Source organism: Cavia porcellus, unplaced genomic scaffold (assembly GCF_034190915.1).
Source record: "Cavia porcellus strain 051 isolate PalLab524CR breed Dunkin Hartley unplaced genomic scaffold, mCavPor4.1 scaffold_16, whole genome shotgun sequence".
NCBI lineage: Eukaryota > Metazoa > Chordata > Mammalia > Rodentia > Caviidae > Cavia > Cavia porcellus.
The window spans coordinates 41,670,905-41,696,767 of record NW_026947499.1 but is presented as its reverse complement, the minus strand read 5'-3'; the positions used below and the strand labels follow the sequence as shown (position 1 = coordinate 41,696,767).

The 25,863-nt window shown below is 48.3% G+C and overlaps 1 protein-coding gene across 2 annotated transcripts in view; it reads left to right on the top strand.

The window, feature by feature from the left end:
- The first annotated feature begins 6,791 nt into the window (after nucleotides 1–6,791).
- Litaf (lipopolysaccharide induced TNF factor) overlaps nucleotides 6,792–25,863 on the top strand; it is a 29,702-nt gene continuing 10,630 nt past the window's right edge. Inside the window, exon 1 of one of the 2 annotated variants that reach the window (XM_005007498.4) lies at nucleotides 6,792–6,926. The gene's annotated coding sequence lies outside the window, so the exon portion shown is untranslated. Of the gene's footprint in view, nucleotides 6,927–7,475; nucleotides 7,657–25,863 lie in introns of those variants that run through there. The other variant, XM_023560792.2, reaches the window with a different exon arrangement.

Genomic DNA, 25,863 nt, shown 5'->3' with positions numbered 1-25,863 from the left:
AATGAGAAAGACAAAAAAATAAAAATAAAAATACTTGTCACAGAGAAGGCATACGGCCATTAATCCCCCTCAAAATACTCTCCCTCACTTCCAACACACTCCTCCCTTTGCTCCTGCAACTTTATCAAGCAGTTCTGATGTCCCCTTTTGTGAGTGTTTTCTTCCTGAGTGCCTCAGTGTCCTGAATCGATTTCAAAATGTGCATGGCAATTTCTGTGGGTGAAGAATGATGGCGTGTCCTCCTCTGTCTTAGTCACTGACTCTGATGCCATGCCACTTCTGGCAAAGTCAAAATGACCACGAGAGGGAAATGTTTTGAATGGATGCTGGACATGGAGGCAGCCATGACAGCACAACTAGAGACACTCATGAAAGAGGATTCCAGAACTGCGTCAGACAGTGGCGAGGATGGTGGGATGAGTGTGTTCAAAGGGAGGGGAGTAATTTGGGAGAGATTAATGGCACTGTGTCTTTTACTATAATAATTTTTAAAAATAATGTAAATATTCTCCGTACTTTTGGATCATGCTGCAGAGATTTGGATGCTGGATCCGAAAGTCCTGAGGCTCAATGCCCTGGGAGCCACAGCTCTGGACCAGCCAGACAGGCCATCCTAAGCTCCACGTCCTCTACCGCCTGGTGCCTAGGCATGGACTTGCAGCCAGCCAGCCTGGGCTCGTCCCCCACTGCTCCCCACATGAGCTGTGAGATGGCTGGGGACTTTCTTAACCCCTCTTGGCTTCAGTTGCTAAATCTGCGAAGTGGAGGTGATCATGTTTTCCTTATTGGGTCTTGGGAGCACAGCATCTTGTGGAGCACGTGACTGTTAAGTGGAGATGATTCTGTGACTCGTAGCCTACCCTCCCACATCCTTGCTGGGCTCTGGAACACATTTCAGGAATGAAACTCTGCCATCCCATGGATATGTGCTTCCTGGAGGGTACCCTGTTGGGAGATAGCCAGACGTGACCCTGCAAGCCCAGGGTCCATTTTTTTTTTTTTTTTTTGGTGAAACTCAGGGTTTTGTGCGTAGTAGACAAGCGCTCTACTGCTAAGCCTCACATGCAGTCTTCATTTATTATGCATTTATTATCTGTCTCCCCTGCTCCTAACCAGAAGTAAACCTGGGGCACTAGGAATCCATATCTTGTTACCTTAGACCTAGCCACCAGGTAGTGCCAGAGGCTGAAGGAGTGAAAAAGCTCCGGGACAAACTCAGGAATCTGGCAGATATGGCTCAGATTCATCTTGTCACTTTCTTGCTTGCTGTGTGACTCAGGGCAGGTTGCTCGGTTTCTCTGGGCCTCCGTTTCCCCAGCTGTACAACAGATGAATTGTAAAAAAAAAAAAAAAAGGAAATAAGAGCATAAAAATGCTTGTATATTCCAGGCCTCAACACCCAGTGAGGTTCAATTTGTGATTCCCATCACCACTTGCTCTCCTCCTCCTCCCTGGCCCCTTCACTGGATCCTTTGCTGCGAGCTGGGTACATTTGGTTACATAGAAACAGAGGCATGTGTGCATGTGTGCCATAGAGAAGGACACCAGGGGTGTCATTACTGAGGATCAGCTCTTCCGTCCAGTGAACTCGGAGCCCTATGGCCCCCTCCCTGAAACAGGGAACAGGCCTCACGCAGGCAGACCAAGAACCACCCCACTTTGCCTGCCTCCTGGGCAACTTTCCTGATCCACGAGGACCTTGACGGCATGGACTGGAAGAGGAAAGACTGCTCTGTGTACATTGTGAAACTCCAGAAGTGACAATAATCAGGGGAGGAAAACAGGTCACCAAAAGAATGTAAGACGTGAAGCCAGGTGCAAATACCACACACCTGTCATATCAGCACCGTGGGAAGCCGAGGCAGGAGGATCACAAGTTCAAGCCCAGCCTGGGCAACTGAAAGATTTAGCAAGACCATTTCAACAATTTTTTAAAAGGGCGGAGGATGTAGCTCAATGTGAAGGCCCAGGGGTCAATCCCTAGTACCACAATAAGTAAACAGTATAGCTGGAAAAATAGTTTTCCAACTTTTTCAAGAATAAAGAATGCTTTAAACGGTTGTCTCTGAGTAATCGAATCAGGGTTTTCACCCCTATTTTCTCCCTCCTCCCATTTTCTAATGCTTCTAGAACACACACAAATTACTTATTTAAAAAACAAAACGAAACTACTTTCCGAAACAAGGAACTCGGTAGCCTGAAACAGCATCCAACAGCTGGCCTGTTACTCATTAACAGTGAACCTGGGGCTGGGGATTTAGCTCAGCGGCATAAGCACCTGCCTTGCAAGCAGGCGGTCGTGAGTTCGATCCCAGGTACCGACAAAAATGAAAAAAAACAAAACAAAACAAAACAAAACAGTGAACCTGGGCACTGGTGTTTGTACAACCCCTTTCTACTGACAAAACACACGCTTGCACACCACTCACGGTTCATTCCCAAGGGAGAAGCACAAAGTTTGATGCAGATGGGGATGCGGAGGCTCACTGTCCTGGCCCGGGCCCTTTGTTTTGGGCACTGCCAAGATGGGGCTGAAACCTCGTGAGCTTGCAGCAGAGCGAGGCCTGGAGCACAGCTGCCCAACACCACAGACACACAGACAGGGCGCTCAATTAACTTTAGATCTTAGCCTGAGTGAACCAAATGCAGCAGCCTTGTAACATCCTCAGGACCTCCAGGGACATACTTGAGCTTACAATTCACCTGCCATTTATCTAAAGTCCTCAGGGATCTGGGAATTGCATATTTCCTAGCAGGGCACTGAAAGTTCTGCTTCAGGTGAAGGCAAGTGATCCATGAAAGCTGGCAGTCCTGGGTCACTGTCCCTGGACAATAGCACCCCAAGCCCTTTTTAAGTGTTTTATTTTGAGATAGAATCTCACTAGGTTGCCCTTGCAATTCTCCTGCCTCAGCCTCTCATAGGAGAGTGCCTGGGTTACAGTCGTGTAGTGCCACCACGCCTGGCCCGTGCAATGTTTTTGAGATGCTTCCCTGTCATGAGAATCAGAGCTTCATCCCTTTATAAGGGCCAAAGAGAGCTCCACACTAGGATCTCCACGCCCTGTCTGCCGATCAGTCTGGAGGTGGATGCAGGGCTCCTCCTGCCTTCTGACTGTGCTGAGCAGACTTCACACACAGCCACGCACACCTGTTTGCACGCTTGTTCTCAGTGGTTTTGTGTGTCCCTAGGAGAGAAGTGGCCCTGTACCCTCTCTCTTTCTCACTGGCTTCATTTCTTCGTATCCTTTCTGACATTTGTTTCTCCTGCACATTCTTTTAAGTGTGAAGCCAGTTCTTATGGGGCTTTGATTTGCATTTCCCTGATTACCAGTGATGCTTTTCACGGTCATTGGCTATTTGTCTGTCTTTTTTTGTGGTACTGGAGTTAAGTGCAGGGACACTCTATTACTGAGCTACATCTTCAGCCATTTATTTATTTAGACATGGTCTCACTAAGGTGCTCAGGCTGGCTTTGAACTCCTGCCTCACTCTCCCAAGTTGCTGGGATTACAGGGGTGTGTGCCACCATGGCTGGCTCATTTATCAGTTATGTATCTTCTTTAGGGAAAATGTCTAGGCCAGTTTTTTGTGGGGCTGGTGAACCCAGGACCTTTGCACTGAACTACAACCCCAGCCCTTTTTATTCTTTGAGACAGGGTTTCAAGTTGCTTACTCTGGGCTCAAAGCTTCCTTTCTTCTGCCTCAGCCTCCCAGAGTCCTGGGATTACAAGCATCTTCTACCATGCCCAGTTAAATAGTTTAGTGGTGTTAAGTACATTTATTGCTATGCAGTTATCACCACCATTCATCTCCAGAATTTTTTCATGTTCTCAATGCTTGTTTTTAATTAATTAATTTATCTTTGGTACTGAGAATTGAACTCAGGGCCTCATGCTTGCCAGACAGGTGCTGTGCCACTGAACTATATCCCTGGCCCTTGTTTTTATTTTATTATTACTATTTTTTAAAAGATATTTATAGGGGCTGGGGATTTAGCTCAGCGGCATAAGTACCTGCCTTGGAAGCAGGCGGTCGTGAGTTCGATCCCCAGTACCGATAAAAAGGAAAAAGACAAAAAAAAAAAAAAAAAAAAAAAAGATATTTATAGTTCTTTTTATTTTAAGCCTTTATTTTTTATTTATTGGTACCAGGGATCGAACTCACGACCATGTGCTTGCAAGGCAGGCACTTATGCCACTGAGCTAAATCCCCAGCCACTTATTATTACTATTTTGTGAGGTTTTTGTTTGTTTGGTTTTTGAGACAAGGTCTCACTATGTAGTATAAACTGGCCTTGAATTCATTATGTATCCCAGGCTGGCCTCAAATTCATGGGGATCCTCCTGCTTCAGCCTCCTGAGTGCAGGGATTACAGGCACACACCACTGTATTCAGCTCAATGCTTGTTTTTAAATTTGGTTGTTTGTCTCTTTACTGCTGAGTTGTAAAAGTTCTCTATGTGATCTGGACACTAGACCCTTAGCAGCGGCCTGATTTGCCATGCTGCGGCTGTCTGGAGCTCACCGGCTGAGTGTGCTGGTGGCCGTGGAGCTGTTCCATGCCCTTGGTAAGCAGGAGGGAGGAAGCTCCTTCTGCTCTAGCTTCTGGAGTATTTTCATCATGAAGGCGTGTCGGATTCTATGAGACGCTTTCTCTGTTCCTGGCGAGATGATCATGTGGCCAGTCTCCTTTACTCCCTGCTTGGAAGCTTTGGGTTGGAAATTCAATTTTTGTGGGTTTTCAGGGATTAAAAAGTTAGTTTTATAGCTCTTTCCATAAATATTTGCAAGCTCACAGTTATGGTGTTTAAGACAGAAGAAAAGCAAAGCCAGCTCCCATGTGGCTCAGAAATTGGAAGGAGAAAAATGAAAGAAGCTCTGATGGCATTCAGTACGAGGCCAAGCAAATGAGCACTTGCTATTGGTTTCCCCATCGAAGAAAGGAGAGAAGGTGGAAAGAAGGAAAGAAGAAAGGGAGAGAAGGAAAGAAGAAAAAAGATTGTTTGTACTTTTCAACTTTCTCCCACTCCCAGCCCAGTGCTGGAGCTCAAGTGCAGGGCCTTCATCCCCAGCCCTGCTCCTCGCCCCTTAAAATATTTTGAGGTGGGGCTTTGGTAAATTGCTAAATGGCTTTGGCTGGGCTCCCACTTGCCATCCTCCTGCCTCGGCCTCCCAGAATGCTATGATTATAGATATGCTCCATCATGCCCAACTTCTTTAACATTTTGCAGGGGGATTCTCTGTAGGTTCGTATCTCTTTGGCAATGATGCGAGATATTCTAGTTCAATGTCAGGATAACTAATCCTTTTGCTCACGCTAATTGCACTCTGAGAATGGAGCATGGCTAATTCAATTTCCTCTATATTTTTGTTTGTTTTTGGAGACGGGGTCTCCTTATGTAGCTATGTAATCCAGGTTGGCCTTGAAATTTTGATCTTTGTGCTTCAGCTTCAGAGTGCTAGGATTACAATGCCCGGTCCTCTATATTTTTAAAATTATGAAGGGTTACCCTCACTAATAACATCTATCCAACAAACTCCCCATACTTGAGAGGATCTTGAAACACCACCCCTCCAGTTAGTAGTATGTCGAGGCTATGCTGGCTGCCTAGACAGGTTGAAAGGTGCTTAGGATTTTGGGCTGGGATGGCTCAGTGAATTTGTCACGGGACCTTGGATATCCACAATCCCTCAGGTTTCAGCATGTTTTTCTCCTTTTTGGAAGATGAAGTTTTGTTTCATTGCCCAGGCTGGCCTTGAACATGTACCTGCCTCAGTCCAGAGCGGCTGGGATGACAGGCATGTGCCACTATGCCCAGCTTGGGTCCCAGTATCTTTAGGGTCTCTGTGTAAAGGCAATGGATTCCATTCCCAGAGTCCTAAAATCCAGGTCTCTGACTCACCACGAAGCTGCAGGCACCCTGCTAACATGGTCTTTTTCTCTCAATGGCCCAGGAAGGGTTGAGTCTATCTGCTGCACTCTGCTCTCAAAGCTCCACATCACTTTGCAGTTGTATTTTGGCTGTGCCAAGCGATGGGACGCTTGGCTGTTAGACAAGTGGCACCATTTAGATTTCCAGTGCTTTTGGCGAAGGGATGAGAAGAGTGAACCGTCGAAAGCGCTACTGGCCACCGTGGGGCACACATACTTTATTAAACCCTCTGTGCTAAGCCCTGCGCGCACACCCCAGCTCAGCTAATTCTGATTTTGAGGCACAGGTTCTCCCGCCTCTTTTACAGACGGGGTAACTAGATAGAAAAGGTAACTTGCTCAAAGGCACAGAGAGCTTCCGGAGTTTTGGTCTTCAGGGAGCTGCGGTCCGGGAGAGGAGAGCCCGCCTCCCTCCAGGGGGCAGTGGCGCGGGAAGCTGGGGGCTCGCGGTTGGTGGTCCGCGCCTCTTCAGAAGAGGGGAAGGTGCGCGGCAGCTGGGCTTGGGGCGGGAAAAGCGCGGAATCGGGTGGGGGGCGGTGTGCGGCAGGATGTCCAGCACACTGGGCAGTGACCGAGGCGCCGAGGCAGAGTCCGACAGGGGACCCATCGGGACCCACGGCGAGGGGGGTACTCAGAAGTCCGCGCCAGGGGACCTGGGGTGAAACTGGGGTGTTCTAGGTTTACCGGCGGAGTCTGGGCGTGACGTGGCAGTGTCCTGAGGGAGGGGCGATCCGAGAATGCCAGGAAGAGCCCGTGGCTTCTGGCGAGGACGTGGGTGGGAGCTGTGTGAGGGGGATCACCCTGGTGCTGGGTGGCCGCCAGTGTGTCCCGGCAGCGCGCGGAGGCGGGAGGAGGGAGGCCCCGCCCCACCCACTCAGCCCCGCCCCATCCACTCAGCCCCGCCCACTGCCTCCAGGCCCCGCCCCTGGCTCTTATCCTTGCCATCCGGCGATCCCAGCTCAGACCTCCCGGCTCGGCAGGCGGTGCGGGCGTTGGTGAGTGCGGTCGAGGCCGAGCAGTCGGGCGGGGGGGTACCGGGGAGCTCCCGGAATGAGGTTCTCGCGGGCACCTGTTGAGAGCCCCGGGGCCGTGTTTTCGGCTGGGGCTGCCGCGAGGTCAGGAGACATCAGGGCAGCGAGGCGAGGCTGGGCGCGGGAGTTTGCGCTCCCGGGGCTCGTTCTGCTGCATTACAAGTGGGGGTCGGCCAGAACGTCCCGGAGCGGGCTGAGCGCCTGTGCCACGTGTGGAGTGGTCGCCCGCGATCGCATGCTCGTCTGTCCGCGGGGTCCTCTTTCTGGGCGAGGATGGGAATGGGACGCCCCGGGCTTTTCAGGAAAAGGCACGATTTGCTGTCGTGGCTGTAGGTTTCCGCGTTGGAGTTTCCAGAATCGTCACCAGGGATTCAGGAACAAAAAGCAAGCAAGAAAACCCAACGTCTTTCTCCACGCCGCCGCTTGGCTTCAGGGGGGCGTGGACGTCGCTCTCTGGAACTAGAATCACCCTCTGGGGGCGCCAGGGCGGGGTGAGGGGGGGCTGGGTGAACGTCTGGAGCCCAGGCGGAGTTAGCTCGGTCTCCAGGCCGACCCCTCCCGGCAGCGTGGGGGCAGCCCTCTCAGCGCCCAGGCTTCCGTAGTTCCTGGTACCGTTCCTGGTGCGGGCTGGATGCTGGTGAGACAGGCCGGGACCGGTGGCAGAAGTGGGCATCGCCTCTCCCCGCCAAGCCAAGCAAGTGTCCCCTCCTTTCTGGCTTCTAGGCACTGTGGATCTGGGCATGGTGGCAGTGGCCAATGGTGTTGTGCCCGCGGCTTCGGGTGATGGATAGGAGGTTGATGGGGACGTGGGTGTGTTCTGGAAGGGCCACGCTTCAGGGATCAAGCCAACTGGACCTTCCTTGGTTCCTGGTTGGCTTTGTACTGCCGATGAGTTGGGCTGGTGTCTCTGGATGTCAGATTAAGCTATAGTCATTGGGAAATCCAGTTTCTGGAATCCAGAAGGCCTTGTGAGCCGACTTTAGACTCCCAGAGAGAATGTATCCCTCCCTTTGGCTTGTAGAGTTGGGGCTGGCCTTTGCCTGGAACCCAGGAGTCCTTTTCAGGAAAGTCTTGACTGGCACAAATGTGTGCTTAATGGCTTCCACTGGCCCACCCCACCCCAGACTTCTCAGAGTGGCTGTTTTAGACTAGGACTAACTCCATGCTTGTAGATGGCTATAGAGAAAGGTGCAAGGTGGTGTCTGGAATCCCTTCAGTGTTTGATTTTATCATTTGGATCAGGATCTGATGGGAGGGTGACTTGCTCTACCTGGCATGAAGTCACTCCCATAGATGCCTGAATTTCCTCACAGCTAGCTTTGTTCTCCCATCTAAAAATGCACTTAATTCTCTAAGAAACATTTACTGTAGATCTACTCTGGGAAAGGGCCATCTTTCCTCATTTCTGTTACTTTAAGGCATTAATAACAGATGCTTTCATTCATATTTGAAAAAGTATCTTTGTTGTAATGTTTTTGTGCATAAGAGGCTCAGTGTTTGATGTAGGATCAATTTTAAGTCTCTAAAATACTATACAGAAGCAATCTCTTGTCACTGGCAAATGCGTTTTTCGCTGTCTTTTCAGTTGCTTTAATGGGTGATGGTGGAGAAACAAAATGCCACCCTTTTCAAGGGTATGCAGGAAATGGCTCTTGGTCCTGAGGGGCTTATGCTATGGGTGGAAAGTAAGAACACAGATGAAAAGGTAGTACTTACTAATGCTCTTTTAACTTGGGGAAGTGCCTAAGAGTGGGAAGGAGGGAGCTGAGTGAGGGGACATTTCATGGAAAAGCTGAAGGGTAAACGCTTTTAAAGGAGCATAAAGTCTCACTTAGCAAAACTGCAGAGGGGGTGTAGCCAGGCCCAAGGCCAGGGAGAGTAAAAGGGGACCTATGAAAAGAAAGCGCTAGAAGCCATTTCTAACCTAAGCTGATTTTCAAGATGATAAATTGTGTGCTTTGCTGCCCTTAATCTGATCATGGCTGCTGACCGGTGATGAGGAGAGCTGCGGCCCCTTAGGGACACAAAATTATCTGGAAGATGAATCTTTCGTAGCTACCGAAAGAATGAAAAAAATAAGAATCCGTGAGAGGAAGACCTGGGCACTGTGACTTGTCTTCTCTTTTGTTTTTGTTTTTACTACCATGAAAATGGCCCAGGGAGCCAAGTGGCCTGTCTTGCTAGGTAAATAGACTCCTTTAATTCTTCATTTCTTTATCCCACAAATGTTTTTGATATCTCTGGACACAAGGCTTGATCTGGGCTTGATTGGTGAATTGTTCTTTGAGGTCCAATGGTACTTTCCTGGTTCATCATTTTATTTTATTGTCTAAGCCTGGGTTGACACTGTGGACAGAGATAATAATACCTTTAGATCTAATGGTATTTGCCCCCAGGCCACAAATTACTTCGGTAGAAGAATTGTGTCTGATTTTATTGGGCTTTGTAGGAGCAGAACAGTGTGACCACTCCCATGCTGTCAAGAGCCTTCTGTAACAAAAGATTTATCAATAATAGAAAAGCACAACAGGTTGATTTGAACAGAATTTTAACAAGACATAGGAATCTTCTGAAATGAAGACTCAAAACCCCAGGAAACACTTGGTTTTTATGCTCAGATCCAGTGAGACATGGATAACCATGTAGAAATGCTACCAGACCCAGGATGCGATCTAAGGGAAACAGACGAGACCAGCCCAGGTTTTTCCTGGCCCTCGAGGTCATGCGATTTTCTTCTCCCCATGGGGCCAGGACCTCCTGAGCCAGGGTCTCAAGATCTACCTGCAGGCAGGGTGGGTGAAGCCTTCCGCCAGCGCCAGCTTCCACACAGGAGGGCGGCAGGCTGGAGTGATAGTTACAGGTTCCAGCTTTGGGGAGAGGAGTCTGGTTTCTGTGACCTCACCCAGGGAAAAAGAATCCTAGTTTCTGTGGCTACCTTGAGAGAGAAACGAAGCAGGAGGGCCTCAGAGAGTCAGTGTTTTTACTATCCTTCCTGTGTCTTCCAGGTCAGAGTCCATACCTGCCATGTGCCACATCACAAAGTATTGTTTTTTGCACCCCAGCAGGTTTAAGGCATCTTAGGAAAAGGTACTATTACAGAGGGACGGTGGGTGATAGCAATTCTTTACTTACTTGTCTCTCTAGTAGGGAGTTCACCAGGATCCAAAGCCCAAGGCTTCAGAGACAGTACTGATGGAGAATGTCAGCTGTGTAGCCTTAGAATTGACAGTGTTCCTTGGGTGAATTTAAGGGCTCAGTGTTGACTCACCTTAATCTTGGGTCCAGTGAGGTTATTCATAGACATGTACTGATGTCTTAAAAATTTACAAATACCAGCATAAAGAGATGGAAATCAGCCATCATTTCATCACAGAAGCACAAGTTTTGCTTATTGGGTGGTTTCTGGCTTTTTTCACTGGCTGTTTTCCTTGTAATTGAAATCAGAGTACATACAATTTGGTATCCTGACACAGGCTTATTAATGATCTCTGTGTGGTTTCATCAAAAGCCATCATTCATGTACAAAGCGGGGATGTGGTTTCTCCAGGAATCCAGCGGGAAATGGCCCTGTCTGATTGTAGGGAGCAGCTCAGCTTTCGATGGATGGAAGCATTTTCCATTCCATTCTTCCAATCAGTGTAATTTGCAGTTCTGCCATATTGAACCTGGGTTTGAGCTGGTGGTAACTTTATCTTCTACTTGTGTAGTAAGTGGCCCCGCGGAAACACACTGAATTCAGAAGATGTAATTTGAAAATATTTCTCTGAAATATTCCACTGAGCTTCTGTGTTTTACTTCCAGATACACGGAATTTGAATTTGTTTAGGGTCAGAATAACTTGGCTTGTAGTTTCTCACTTCCTTCTGCAAAGAGGGCCGGAGGTCTCAGTTTCTCCTTTTGTCTAAATCCTTCCTCTTTGCCATTTATGGTTGAAGAAGCACCACACATTTCCCGAGGACATTTTCTAAAGCCATAGGTAGAGTTAGTCCCATTATGACAGTGTTGCAAAATCTTTTATATTTTAAAGATTACCAGCTAGTGGCCCTTGGGTTAAGCAATATTTGCTTTATAAATGTGCAAGATCCTTAGGGTTTATGGTAGTGTGGATCTAGCATGTTACGTTTTTCATAAAGCGCATTTTTCTCTTGAGGTCCCAAAAGACCAGACTTTTTTGGCCTTTCCATCTGTTTCTCAGTCTTGTTTACAAACTAGACAGTTTTCTGGGGCAATCTGATAATTTGCATGTGAGTTGCCCTCCTTTTGCTGAAGGAATCCTTTTTTTTTTTTCTGGGGGTCATTCTGTGATCTACATATTCATGGAACTCTGTGTAGTGTTTCTTTTCTGGGGCCCAGGGCTGTGGATCTGGGAATGGAATTAAATATTGTTCTTTCTGGGAGAATTGATTTTAGAGGATTAAGTTGGTGGTTAAAAAGCTGCTGTATCTTCCTGAAGGCCTTGCCCTTTTGTGTGTTGATCTGATATCTAAACCTAGAAAATAGTTTGTAGAGGGCAGAGTGTATTTTTAGTAGCATTTACCGCCTACATATGGTTAAAACTACTTTGTAAGAGTTCTAAAATACATTTTAAAGGGACTGAAGATTTGTAGACAGGCAAAAATGTGTATTCCACCTTGAGAAGTAACTTGGAAACTGTGCTTTTGTTGAAATTCTGTGGTATAATTTTCAAGTTTTTCCTTTTTTCTTCTTTTTTTTTGTGGTACTGGGAATCAAACCTAGGACCTTGTGCATGCAAGGTAAGAACTCTGCCACTGAGCCACACCTCCAGCCCCTTCCCACTTGGAAATGTTAGAAAATGTTAGAAATCTTCCCCTACCCCACTTCTTTCATCTTTTGATATTTAGCCAAAAAATGTATTTAAAAATACTTACAAATCGGGTTATTTTTTAAGATTTTGCATTTTTAAAATGAACTTGAGTGCTTTGGGGTGAGAGTTGCCTATCCTTGTTTACCCTGTAGTTTCCACTGTGGTCATTTATGAAGTGAGTGTGACCTCTGGAGATATTTAAACTTTATATTTTTTCAGTGATGCTAGGAATTGTTTTTTGTTTGTTTGTTTTGGTACTGGGAATCAAGCTCATGACCTCGCACTTGCCAGGCAGGTGCTGTGTTACTGAGCTATATGCCTGGCTCAATTTTAGGAATTGAACCTAGGGCCTTGTAAGCATGAGCTAGTACTGAGCTACATCCCAGCCCCTAAATACTGTATCGGTCAATACTCACCAAAGATCCAGATACAACACAAGATATACACATATATAAGGATTTACAAGATTGGCTCACAGTGGCCACCCACAGACTCAGGGTGTCTGCATACTAGAGGCTGAAGGATCCAGCTGAAGGTGTTCAGTGTCTTACGCAAGTACGCATCAGGAGGCCGATGAGTCTGCCCTGGAAGCCAGGAGATGGCATTCAAGGTCGAGGCGAAGACTGGAGGTCCTCTAAAGACACGGAAGCAGATCTGTCCTTCCATAGTTCCCCTTTATAGCATCCAGGTGAGAAGCCACCCTAGGGTGTGGAATTGCTGAGCCAATTTAGTTGTGTTATCTTGCTCAAGCCGACACAGTCAATCAACCGTCACACTAAGTTTTAAGCTGGAATGATTTTTGATTTCGAAGAAAGTTGCAGTTAGTACAGAAAAGTCCCTCACATCCCCACTCAGCTTCCCCTCTGGTAGCGTCTCATGTCACTATCAGGTATTTGTCAAAGAAACTGATGTCTGTCTGTGACTGCTCATTCAATTCCATGCTTTATTTGGAGCTCACCACTTGTTTTACTGATGTCCATTTTTCTGTGCCAGGATCCTATCCACAGTGAGTTGCTCATCGCAACTTCATGGCTGTGACAGTTTCTGTCTTTTTCACAACCAGAACAGTTTGGAGGAATATTGATCTGGCAGTCTGCAGAATGTTACTCAGTTTGGGTTTGTGTAATGTTCCTTCTCATGACTACACTGGGTTGTGGGTCCTGGGAAAAGAAACTACAGCAGTGAAGTGTCTTTCTCAGCCCTCCCCATCCGGGAGACATGATAGTGACATCCATGTCACATCACTCTCCAGAGATATTCATCTTCTGGGTGGAGTGGAGTGAGGTAGTGTTTGTCATCTTCTCAGACTGTAGAGTTCTATGCATGTGGCACTGTGGCTTAATTTTCACTGAGTTACAGCCCCAACACCTCCTCCCTCAACTTTTTTTTTTTAAAGTTTTGAGTCAGAGTTTCAGTAAGTTGCTAAATTGCTCAAGGTGAGCTCTAATTTGTGATCCTCCTGCCTCAGCCTCTGAGATTGCTGGGATTACAGATGTGTGCCACCAAGCCTGGCAGACTAGTTTTTGAATGAGCCCTTTAGTCCAGCCTCTCAAGAGAGAGTGGGAGACATTAAACTCTACTTCCTGGAGGACTGTCTATGTGAATTACTTGATTTTTTTTTTTTTAAATTTGAGACAGGGTCACTAAGTAGTTCAGGCTGGCCTTCTAGTCATGGTGATCCTCCTGCCTCTGCTTCATGAGTGCTAGGATTACAGGCATGTACCACCACACCCAGCCAGCATGTATATTATTTGGAATTTGTCTTTTTTCCTCACTTAAAAACTAGAGCTTTTTGGGCTGGGGATGTGGCTCAGTGGTAAGGTTCTTGCCTTGCATACAGATGGCCCTGGGTTCCATCCCCAGCACCGCCAAAAAAAGAAAAAAGAATTTATCTACTTTTGCAGTGCTAGGTGTGGAACCCAGTGCCTTATACGTGTTAGGAAAGTACTTAACCACTGAGCCACATCCGAGACCTAAAAATAGACATGTTTTCAGGCATTATTAGTGCACACCTGCCTTTTAGTTCTCTGTGAGGCTGAGGCAGGAGAATCACAAATTTGAGCACAGAGGGCAATTTTGTGACTTAAACTCTGTCTTCAAGAAAAACATTTCTCGGGGGCTGGGGGATTTAGCTCAGTGTCATAAGCACCTGCCTTGCAAGCAGGCGGTCGTGAGTTCGATCCCCGGTACTGATAAAAATGAAAAAGACAAAAAAAAAAAAAAAAAAAGAAAGAAAAAAGAAAAACATTTCTTTTGGCTAGGACTGTAGCTCAGAGTGAAGGAAGGCCTTTGATTCAATTCCTAGCGCTGCAGGGAGAAAAATGTTACTAAAGAGCTCCTGCTAGAGATAGCCTCTTGTGTACAGAATAGCAGTGTCAGATGGGCCCCTGACCTGGAGCTGTCCTGTGGGGTGGCTTTCCCCAGTCCCTGTAGGGAATCCAGAGAAACATAGCACAACCCTTGCTCCAAGGAGCATCCTTGGTCCTTCCTGTTAGGGAAACTGCCTGGCACAGGAAGCTGTTAGGAGGTGAGCAACAGAGGGTGTCAGTAAGCCTGGGTGGAGGTTAGTGGTGGGCCAGGGAAGAGGGTGGGAGAGTATGCTGAGACCACTCCCTCCTGACAGCACCTGAGCTTACACCTTGCTAAAGGCAAGACAGTGGTTGCCATCCTTTTCCAGGCAGCAGTAGTTAAACATCCTGCAGTATCTGCAATTTGGCCAGTGCCCATGAAGCAAGCAAACCCTAGGCTAGAGGAAGGCAGAATGTCTCAGAGCAGATGGCCAAACCTGTCCACAGCACTCTCAGCAGCTCCTGAGGAGTTCTATAGGACAAGGGAGCTCTGCCTATGCTCTTGGGGGCCTCCATACATTGTGTCCATGGAATAAACCTATATAGGGCACATGAACAGGAGAAAAAGCTTACAGATTTGTTTCATGCACAAGGGCATCTTGGGAGGACCCACGGAAATGTAGAACCTTGTAGACTCTTGGGGGAGTAGGTAATTTAGGGAGTTGGTGATTGATCTGGGAGACAAGGTCCAGTGGAACAGCCTGTGACAAAGTCCTCCTGTGTGAAGAGCCAACCTTTGGTCTTCCTCCACCTGGTGAGTCACTTGTCCTCACAATGGATTCCGGTATGAGTATTTGCTGGAGAATTGATTGCACATCAGATGACAAATTCACAGAAAGCTCCCTGTGCTTCTGGAGAGAGTGGAACAGAGGCAGGAGAGCTCAGCATGCCGAGGAGCTGTGCGTAGGGGTTCATTTTCTTTGCCCCAACACTACTAACTTTGGTTACATAGCAAGTTTTCATGCACCTGGGTTCTGCCTGGGGTAGGAGCCTTCAGCAGCTTTGCAGCTGCACGCTGGAGTGCCAGGTGGGGAGGGGCAGCCATGGGCCAGGGCTGGGCTAAGTGTCCCTAGAGTGGATTGGAGCTCATCCCTCCTTCCCTCCCTCACTTCCTTTTCTCCCTGTTCTTTATTCCTCCCTTTCCTCCCCTCCCAGGCTTTAGGAAGGCAGAAAGAAATATGGGATTCATTTCAGGAAAAGGTTAAGATACTTTGTGAGGGATGTTTAGAGGCTGTGGGTCAGAACACAGCCGCACCGGCCACTGCTTGTGTGTTGTTGAGACATGGTTTTCTGTGCTTCAAGAAGACTCCTGGGCTCTGTGCCTGTTGCCTTTGATGTGTGTTTACACTGGTGGGAGCTGTTGGGTGGCTTCTGCTGTGGGTGGCTTCTTCTGGTATTCTGGGTTTGGAGGTATATTTTTAGGAACTGAACTCTCCTTCTTGGCAAGAGTTGAATACTTTTTTGCAGGGGCTGGAGGATTCAAGGAGCTCTTCTGCCGCTGGGTGTTTTTTTTTCTGGTTATGCTGGGGATGGTACCCCTGGGGCTTTTCATAAACTAGCAAGTGCTGTACTCGGAGCTTCACCTCCAGCCCCACCTCCTAGTTTTTGAACTAAAGTGCTCTATGGGGTTCCCAGAAGGCGGAGCCTGGTGCCCCTGATGGTGGCAAGGCTCTTGTATCTTGACCACACCCTAGTGTGCCCCAACAGGCTCCTGTTCGCCACAGGGTTTGGAACATTGTCCCCCCCTGCTCCCTTCTCCCACTTGGCCTTCATCCCCTCCCAGAGCCTAATCTTAGAATCCTGACTCAGTTTCCCTTTTATGTCTACTGCATTTGTCCCTGTCTTCCCATCCCTAAGGCACACAGACTTCAGAACCCCTGAGGGTGAAAATGGGTCATATTGCAGAATGAGCAAACAATACTTTTTGCTGGCTAGCAGGAGGCTGCCAGTATGAATCTGGGGGTGACACAGTGGAGTGGTAGAAAGAACATCTTCTCCCCACACTGTAGTTGTCCCTAGGCGTCGTTGGGAATTGATATCCAGGACCCCTCAGTTACTATAGTGTCTGCATAGACTGAAAGCACATCTACTCTGTGCTTTGAATCACCTCTACATTGCTTTTGATAATTACTTCTAGTAGCCAATAGTGTAAGGTAGATATAAGTAAATAGCTCTTAGGCTGTATTGGCTGGGGGTTAGTAGCAACAGAAAACCAGCCTGTACTTGTTCCGTACCATAGTTTTTTTTCCTTAAGTATTTTCAGCCATGGTTTGTTGACTTTTCGGATGAGGAACACGGATGTAGAGGGCTGGCCAACGAGACCCTGTGCAAACAGGGAGGGACTGAGGCCAGGCAGGGCAGGGACACAGTTCAGGGGACAAAAGGCTGTGATGACATCACCTTCACCCAGGAACAGAAGGACGTGGGAGGCCCAGGGAGGTTGGTAGGGACTTTGTTTATCTAAAAGAGTTTAAATTTCTTTGTTGTCGAGGTCACTATTGCTGTGGGTCAGTAGATAAGGGGTCAACAGAAGCAGGTGTTCATTCACCCCACTCCTGTCCACCTACTTCTCTGCAGACACCCACGGGACTGTTTGTGTATCCTTTAGGGATATTTATGCATATTATAAGAAGAAACAGGGAATAAACGGGTGGTGGCTTACTGTAAACACCATTCAGGCTTTTTTCCTGTGTCACCATAGCTTGGAGATCACTCCCTTCCCACATGTGAAACTTCCTCATTCCATTTTGACGGCTGCACACCCTTTCCGTTGTGAATGGGCCTTCTGTCTGTCATCCTGGGACAATTGTGTTTCTTCCCGTTATTAGCCGCTGTGCAATGAAGCCTGGCTTGGGGTTATCCTCAGTGCAGATCCCTAGAGGAGGAGGAAGCCCTGGGCCTCAGGGCTCCTGCACATTAAATTTCAGCAGATGGTCCCAGAGGCCTGAGTGTCTACACCCAGGCCAGCTCAGTGAGCTGTCAGACATCCTGTTCTTTTCCAGGTGATTGGGTAAAAAACAGTATCATGACTTCAGTTGTGGGGATTCTTTTTAAAATTTTTATTTCAGAAGAGCTTCAGACTTACAGAAAGGTTGTAAAACTAGTAAAGAATAATTTATGAGTAATTTATGATCAGCAGAAATTTGCTAGCTTCCAGGACTGGAAGCTGAAAATCCACCATCTAGTTGTTGGCATTTGCTGAGGGTCTTCTTGTGTCCTTACATTGTCCGATATGGGGAGAGAGGAAGAGAGACAGAAGCCAGAGACAGTGACTTGATGGGATACATTCAGACCATGGCATTCTGCTCCAGTCCCCTGAAACGCACATCTGTTTCACATGCAAGTTATTTTCATCCCAGCCCATTGGCCTCAAAGTAGTCCCAACTGGTTCTAGATCAACTCAAGTCCGAGGTCCAGAGTCTCTTCTAAGTCAGAGGCTTAGTCATGATTCACCTGGAGGCAAAGCACCTTCCAGCTGTGGAAGAAGCCTATGAAATCAAAGAAGAGAAAGCAGCCCCTTTCTTTTTTTTTTTTTTTGTCTTTTTCATTTTTTTTATCGATACTGGGGATCGAACTCACGACCGCCTGCTTGCAAGGCAGGTGCTTATGCCGCTAAGCTAAATCCCCAGCCCTGCAGCCCCTTTCTAAAGGGGGAAATTGGCAAGCAGAAAAGGTGTAAAACAGGTCCCGACTGAGTTCCAAACCCAGCAGAGTTGGTGGCATTAATCCTAAGATTTCAGGGTGACCTTTCCTTCTTGCGCCACTTCCTGAGGCCTTGGTCAGCCGCACCCCTAGAGGCTTCGCTGGACCGAAGTCTCAGGCCTACAGCCTTCCTGGCCGTGGCTCTGTTACTGGCTACCAGGTCTGTGTACGCAGGTTCCTCTGCTCACTCCTGACCAAATCAGAGGAGGCCATTTATTTTGGTGAAAAGGAAAAAGGAGTTATTCAAAGCTAGCTCTGAAGAAATGCAGGGGCCTCATCACCCAAATCTGCATCTCTTCCCACACAGGTGGTGTTGGTCTTGTGGGGAGGGAATCTAATGTGTGTGGGCCAGTTTCGTCCCCCTGGACCTTGTCCTGGGGCTGCCACACCTGCATGTTTTCCAGGCTGAGAGGCGTGGGGTGGTCCTTATGCCCTAGGCTTGAGTGAGTTTGGACGAGTCCCTTGTCTCTAAAGGGAAAAAAATTCTAACTTCTAAAGTTCCATGTTGCCAGCATGCTGGAAGCTCCTTCGATCTGGATCTGTGATGGTTTTGCTCTCTGGTCCCCTGGCATTGCCCGGCCTCTGGCTGTGCCTGGGCCCCCAGGTGGTCCACATGGCCTTGGAGATGTAGGTGGCGGAAGCCATGCCTGCCAGGTCTCCTTTGGAATGCTGCCAAGGTTTATGTCTTACACTTTACAGAGTGGGGGGACCCAGACTTGGTTTGGGCCTGTGTGTCCAAGAGATGGGGGTACCAGAATCTGGGCATCAGAGACTTGAGGCTGTGTTGCTGGGATCCATCCTTGATTTGTTCTCCTAACGAGGCCTTTTCCTTGCATCCCGGGTCAGGCTGAGTTTTTTAAAGTTCTTCATTCTACGTCTTTTTTAATTGTAAATTTCACCACTAAGTACATTTATTTCCTCTTCCATTTTACTGGTGTGGTTAAAAGAAGCCATACAGCTGTGGCCAGGCTGCCTCAGGACTGAAATCTTCTTGACCTCACTCCACTTCCCCATGGGGAGCCCTCAGTGCTCCCCGTTACAGCAGCCCATGTACCCTGTGTTCTGGGCACAGGGTTCTCTCTGCCACCTTTGAGCTGTTAAATACTGTTGTTAGCCCCATTTTCCAGACCAGGAAACCCGAGGCCCAGAGGAACTCAGCAGTTCACTCCAGGTCACACAGTCTTGAAGTGACAGAGGTTGGATTTGGACTGAGGAGACTCTGTCCTAGGGTTTCTGTTGCTTAACATAATACCTAGGCTAAAGATCCATCACCCTGTCCTTTTGGCCCCATTCACGCCCCTTGTACAACCCCCCATGCTTGTCTTCTCCAAACATCGTTGGGTATTCAGCAGGCCAGGCTTTGTGGCCTGATGGGCAAAGCCCCTGACCAGTGAGAGGGGAACACACATAGGTGTGTCTGAAAGTCCTTTGTGTTAAAGTATCTTGGGTACCAGGCAGAGACAGTGATGTCCCTGACTCCTCTGTGGTTGGCCTCAGTTTCCCCACGGGCCAGTTCCTGGTGGGCTTTTGCTGTGAACCTGCATGCTGTCTGTGAGGTCAAGGACAGTGCTTGGCTTTGGGCTCTGTCTCTGTCCTTAGCCTCCTTGCCTTGGACCCTGACTGCCTATTGGTCATTTGTCAGATGGGGTTAGGGACATGGACAAAAAGGGACCCAGGAACCAAACAAGGCATCCCTGTCCTTTCTGTGTGACCAGTGAATGCTGCAGGTGGTGGCCCCTACCTGTGCCTGCCAGCAGGAGTCACTGACTTTTTTTTTTTTTTGTCTTTTTCCTTTTTACTGGGGATCAAACTCACGACTGCCTTCTTGCAAGGCAGGCGCTTATGCCGCTGAGCTAAACCTCCAGCCCCTCACTGACATTTGTGACATGTTGGGGTGCAACCAGCTTGGAGCCTCAGACTTGACACCCATGAAAAAGGCAGTGTCAGTGTGGAGTGACAGGCATTTCTGAGTTGGATGGGCTGGTGGCAGCAAGGTGCCTGCTGATGGTCAGTTTCGAATGGCTCCCAGACTATTGAGGCTCAGAACTCACTTTGGTATGTTAAGTGCTTTACGCTACAGATACTGGGAAGTCACTCTGGCCTTCTCTGCCCTTCAGTATCCTGCCCTCTCTGGCCCCACTGTCCTCCGGAAACAGAATTATTCTTCCCAGTGGGGTCATAGAACCTGTAACTGGAATGGACGGGACAGTAGGTCCTAAGACCCTCACTCAGTGGCCCTGAGCCTCACCTGGGAGGAAAGAGGGGCCGCCACACAGAAGGCTCCAAGGAGCCTGAGCTGGCCCCATCTGACCTGTGCACAGGAATGCACAGGCTCCCAGAGTCTGCGGGTCTTTGTTTAAGAAGGTTTCTGCGTCATGTAAAGCTTGGGTTCAGCCTATAAGCTTTGATTTTCCCCTGCTGACTTTGTTGTAGGAGGAAGGAGACCCACCTTTCTGCCCCCAGCCCGCACCCTTCTTAGTGTAAGCCAAAGATGGATGTGGAACCACAGCCCCTGGTGAGGGTGCAGGGTGTGGATGGACCAGCCCCAGGGACTCCTCGCTCTGAGGAAGCACAGCCCTTGGGGGTGGGAGTTTGGGGAGTTCCTGGCTGGTTTTATGCTGTTGGCTTGGCTCCCTCTTCAAGTCTCTGCCCACACGTGGACTTGACCTCCTGCCTGGACACACAGTCACACCCCTGAGGGTCCATGGAGGAACGGAAGGAGCCCAGACTCTCAAGATTCTCTTCTGGAGCGTGTTTGGTGATGCCGTGACATTTGAGCTTTGGAACCTCCTGTTACCTCAGTCTGAACTGTGAGGCCATCTGTATGGAGACTTCTTATACATAAACATCTTCTTTTAAACACTGTCTTCTCTGATTCATGAATTCAGCCCCTCCTGTCTATTTCTGTCCCAAATGAGCTGTGTCCTTTTTTATTTTTCGAGACAGGGTCTCCATAAATTGCTAAGTTGCCCAGGCTGGGCTTGAATTTGTAATACCCCTGCCTCAGCCTTCCAGAGTGCTGGGATTGCAGGTGTGTGCTGGCTAAAATTAACCTTGTTAAAGTGGACAGTGTGGTGGTGTTTAGTCATCCCTGGTCACAGCCGTCCACCTTCTGTCTCTGTGGGTCTGCCAGTTGGGGGCATCTCATACAAACAGAATCACAAAGTTTGCAGTCCTTTGTGCATCTGGCCTTTCCCTGACAGTGCGTGATTACACTACCATGGCCAGGACCCTGGATAACAAGTGCAGTTTTCTGAACTAGATCCTTTCCTTTGAGATTGGGGCAGTGTTCTGCTGGGCTTGGGTTTGCAGACATAGAAGGCTCCCTTGCTGCAGACCCCATAAAGTGACAGCCAGGAGTGGGGGTGAGCACCGCAGGTGACAGACAGTCCCCGCAGGTGACAGACAGCCCCCCGCCAGGCTATTGCAAAGAATGCTGGAGCTGTCCAGTCTGATGTTTTTAGAAGCCAATCTGGGGCGGAAATGAGGTCCTTGGCAGTTTATTTCTGCCTTCTGAGTTTTCAGAATCCATTCATTACTATCATTTCAGGTTGGTGAATGTCTCTAGGCCTGAGGGTATGGCCTTTCTCCTAGATTTTGAAGGTGTCTAGTCTAAGACCTAGCACTCTGGGAGCCTGAGGCAAGAGTGTCACAAGTTAATCTTAGTCTGGGAAATTTAGCAAGACCCTGTCTCAAAATAAAAAACAGAAAGGGCTGAGAATAGAGCTCTGTGTGAAGGCCCTTGGTTCAATCCTTAGCACTAAGGGAAAAACCCAGACCAAGTAAGTTGGCAAGAGACCCCCACTTCCCCTGGAGAGCTGCTTGACACAGCAGCTTGGTAACTCCTTTATTTCACAGAAATTCTGAGCTCTTTCCAACCGTGAGGGGAAGAGTGTCATGAACATCCACACCAGATTGATCATGAAAATCCTGCTCCTTGTTTATGGAAGAATCTGCTGGTTTGGAGTTGTAGAGCGCTTGTGGACAAAATTAGTTGGCAGGTAGTTTTTTTGTTTTTCGTTTTTTTGAAGTCTAGGCTGTGGCAAGGTGTGGAATACACACTGCTGCTTGTGGATTAGGGAGGCAAAGAGGGGGCGGTGAGCCCTCAAAAGTTCATGTGTGCTGTTCCCACTTGGGATTTGTGGGTTTGGGGTGATTTGTACAAAATGAAGCTGCTGATTGTGTTTGGGTCTCCCTGCCTGGGAGATGCTTGATGAGGTCTAAAGAACTCTGGAGTTCAGTGACTGTCAGGCCAGACTTTTCTCTTTTCTCTCTGTGTGACTTTGGATGGGTAGTTTAACCTCTGAACCCCAGTTTTTTTTTTTTTTTTTTTTTTTGCTTTTTCATTTATCGAACTCACGACTGCCTGCTTTCAAGAAATCCCAGTTTTTTTAAACCTATTTTTAAAATTATGCATTTATTTGTGTGTCTTTTTTGTTTTGTTTTAGAGATAGGGTCTCACCATGTAGTTCAGAATGGCTATCTTGTGGCACCTCTCCTGCCTCAGCCTCCCAAAGTGTACCTCCGCACCTTGGTACAGTGTTGCACCGTTTGTGGGGAGGATCATACTAATTCTGGTCTTAATGACTAGTGTAAGGGGGTGAATTGCACATCCTGTTTCAGTAAAGGAAGAGTCTTCCAGGCTTCCTCGGACTGCATTTGTAAATCCAGGTGAGCAGGGTCATGAGAGAGAGAGATGGGTATTATATTAATTAAGTAGGTTGGCTCAGAGCCTTTGGAAACCAGCTCTGGGAGGCTGGTTTGTGTTGGGGTTGCTGTGGGGGCCCCACGGTGGCCATTGGTTCGTCCCTGCACACTTTGAGAACAGCTCCCCCGAGAGAGTGAGCCACTGAAGCTTGCAACCTTGGAACGGGACAGGACCTTCCCTGGAAGGGAAGCCCAAGCCTCTCTGTCTGCAGATGAGGAAGCCAGGCCCCGATCACATAGCTGCTTGTGGCCATCTTCTGAGCTGGAGTCACGTCTCTGTGGCTCTGAGCCACTTCCCTTTCTTCCTCTGTGGCCAGCGGTCTCATCTGGGTGCTCTGATACAGCATGTATGTGTGGAGACACGGAGACTGTCAGCGGAGGGGCCCCCAACTTTGGGGACCTTCTGAATGCAGAACCTTGTCTATGCTGCTGCCAGGGTCACACGCCACAAAGCTGGCTCTGGTCCCATTTTCCATCTTTAAAGAATTCTCCTCTCCAAATTTGGAAATAGCTAATAAAAGAGTCATTCTGAGATGAGGAAAACAGAAGTCCCCAACCCTTTGTATTTTCTTGGTGGACTTTGGGGATGGGTGGAAAGTGGGTGTACAGTCTCCTTCAAGGAGCCATCTTTTAGAGGGACAACAGAATGAATGCCACTTGCAGGTTCCTAATGACAAAGTTAAACAACTGGGGAGGGAGGGAGGAGGGAGCCCCGCTGTATATCCCTTTATGTCCCCCACAGAGCGCCCAGTCACTGTGACAACCCAGACCACACAGGAGCTGCTGGACCTGATCAGTGTGCTGATCACCCAGCACCCAGGGCTACCACAGGGATTCTCCAAGACTACCTCTGACGCCGCAAAACTAGCTGAGCTGTTTCGTTAAACTCAGACATGCTTTCCTGTAGATTCCAGTTTGTTCCAGATAAAGGGGAAGCAGAAGTTCTAATTTGTGCTAGCGCCTCATCAGCACCCAGGTGGCCTGAATCCTTTGATGGGGATGGTGTGGCACACTCCTGTGTGTGTGGGATGAAGATTTCACTTCTGAGGGGTGGTAAGGAATAGGGTGGGTAGGTTGGCCTCCCGAGCCCCGGAGAAGCCAAACTAAAAAGAAATAGGGGTGGGGGACAGAAAATAAAGCAGCCCTCAGTGTAGGTGGGGAAAGGTTGTAAGAGAGCTTTGGGGCATTTCCCCGCCTCGGGAGCCTGCGCTAGAAAGACTGTGGAATTTAGAAAACTTTCAGACCAGCTGGTAAGGGTTTTGTTTTTACTATTCTGGCCAGATGCTCTAGTTTCTTTCAGAATTATAAATGTGTTTATGTGTCTGAGTAAAAGCAAGGCTCTCAAGGGGCCGCACCTTGAAATCCCAGAAGATAAAGTGTGACCATGGAGGATGAGATACCCAGTCAGTAGGCTGGAGAGGGGGACACGGGTTCTGTCCAGAGCAAGCTGCTGGGCTGGGCCCTGCTTCCTCCACAGCTCTTGTCCCCTCCCCCAGGAATTCCATTGAGACATTGCCACTCCGCAGCCCCCCTTCCTGATCCAGGCTTCCCGTGCCAGGACCCCGCTCCCCTCCCCCAGCAGTGCTATTTTAGGGTTCCTGGACACACCCACAGCTGATGCTTTCTGGGCCTGTAATTGTTCACATGACGCAGTTTTCGCCAGAAACTGCGTAGGCAGGACTGGGTCTGGCTTCCTGGATCAGGCAGGGACGGCGTGGTTTTGATGCTTCATGCACATGTCGGTGACCTGGGGGGCGGGGCAGGGTGGCCACGTTGTCCCTGGGCTGGGAGAGCCGATAAGCCCTGGTGGTGCAGAGCAAAAGGGCAGGGACAGGCCCACAGGGAGCGCCATCTCCTGGCTCTGGGGGTGACAGGGACCGTTTGTGGTGTCTGTTTCTTCTGCAGTTGGGTTCCTGTGTCAGGGAACTGTCATCACACTCCAGGCCATTTTTATCTGGTTTTCAGAGCCGAACTGCGGTCTTGTGACACCCCCTTCCCTCCTGCTTAGCCCTTCTCTGTGCACTCCAAGCCCCCCCCCCTCCCCTCCAAGCCGGGGCCTTGTGCTGCCCTTTCCGGCCTGTGGCAGCTCTCCTTGCAGAGCTTTCCTCCTCTAAACCCTCCGCGGCTCCCGTTCGCACAGTGTGATGTGTAAGTAAACCAGAGGGCAGCTGCCTGGGTCATTGAGTTTTATTGTTTAATATCTACATTGTGAAAGGCATAAGGAGGCGACACAAACCTTAAGAATACTTTCCATGGCTTAACTCCATGTATGCAAACTAGGATTATTTCTCATATAAGCGCCACAACATTAACCGGATATTTTACATTAATGTGTTATACTAAATTTTCAAAATCCAGGGGGCGTTTTGTTTATATTGGCACCCTCTCACCTGCTTTTAAATCATTTTTTAATTTATTTATTTTTTGTGATGCTGTGACTGGAACTTGCGGCCTCACATGTGCTACGCAAATGTTCTTAGCGCTGATCTGTACCCACCACCTTTTTTTTTTTGTCTTTTTGAAACAGGGTCTCACTATGCAGTTGAGGCTGGCCTGACGCTTTCTTCTTGGAATGATCCGCCTACCTCAGCCTCCCGAGGGCTGGGATTACAGGCCACCCTCCACCTTTTTAAACACTTTTGAAACAAATTCTTGATAAATTGTCCAGGCTAGCCTCCCGACTCAGCCTCCCAAGTACCTAAGATTTACAAGTTTATGCCACCGTGCCCAACTGGATGTTACATTTTGTATCGAAACATTTGGATCCATATTCAGAGTTCATCAAATTTGCTGTAGCAGAACTAGGTTCACATACCCAAGTTGCCTCATACAAGCATATCAAAAATTATTAGTTGGGGCTGGGGATTTAGCTCAGCGGCATAAGCGCCTTCCTTGCAAGCAGGCAGTCTTGAGTTCGATCCCCGGTACCGATAAAAAACAGAAAAGACAAAAAAAAAAATTATTAGTTGTTTTTATTTTTTGTTTTGGTGCTAGGGACTGAGCCAGGGAGCCTCATGCTTGCTTGGCAAGTGATGGACCATTGAGCTACATCCCCAGCCCCAGTGTTATGTTTTGTTTTTATGAGGTTTACACATGTGCATCTGATTTAACTTATGAGTATTGTCTCAAGTTGCATCCATTTACCTATAAGTCTCCAGGTTATCCTTTTTATGGCTGAGTAGTACTCCATTGTGTTAAAATATCACATTTTAAAAAATCCATTCTGGATTCAGGGGCATTTAGGTTATTTCCAAGATCATCTGCTACATTTTCCAGCCCCAGTTTTTACATTTAAATTATTTAAACTCAAAGTAAAAAC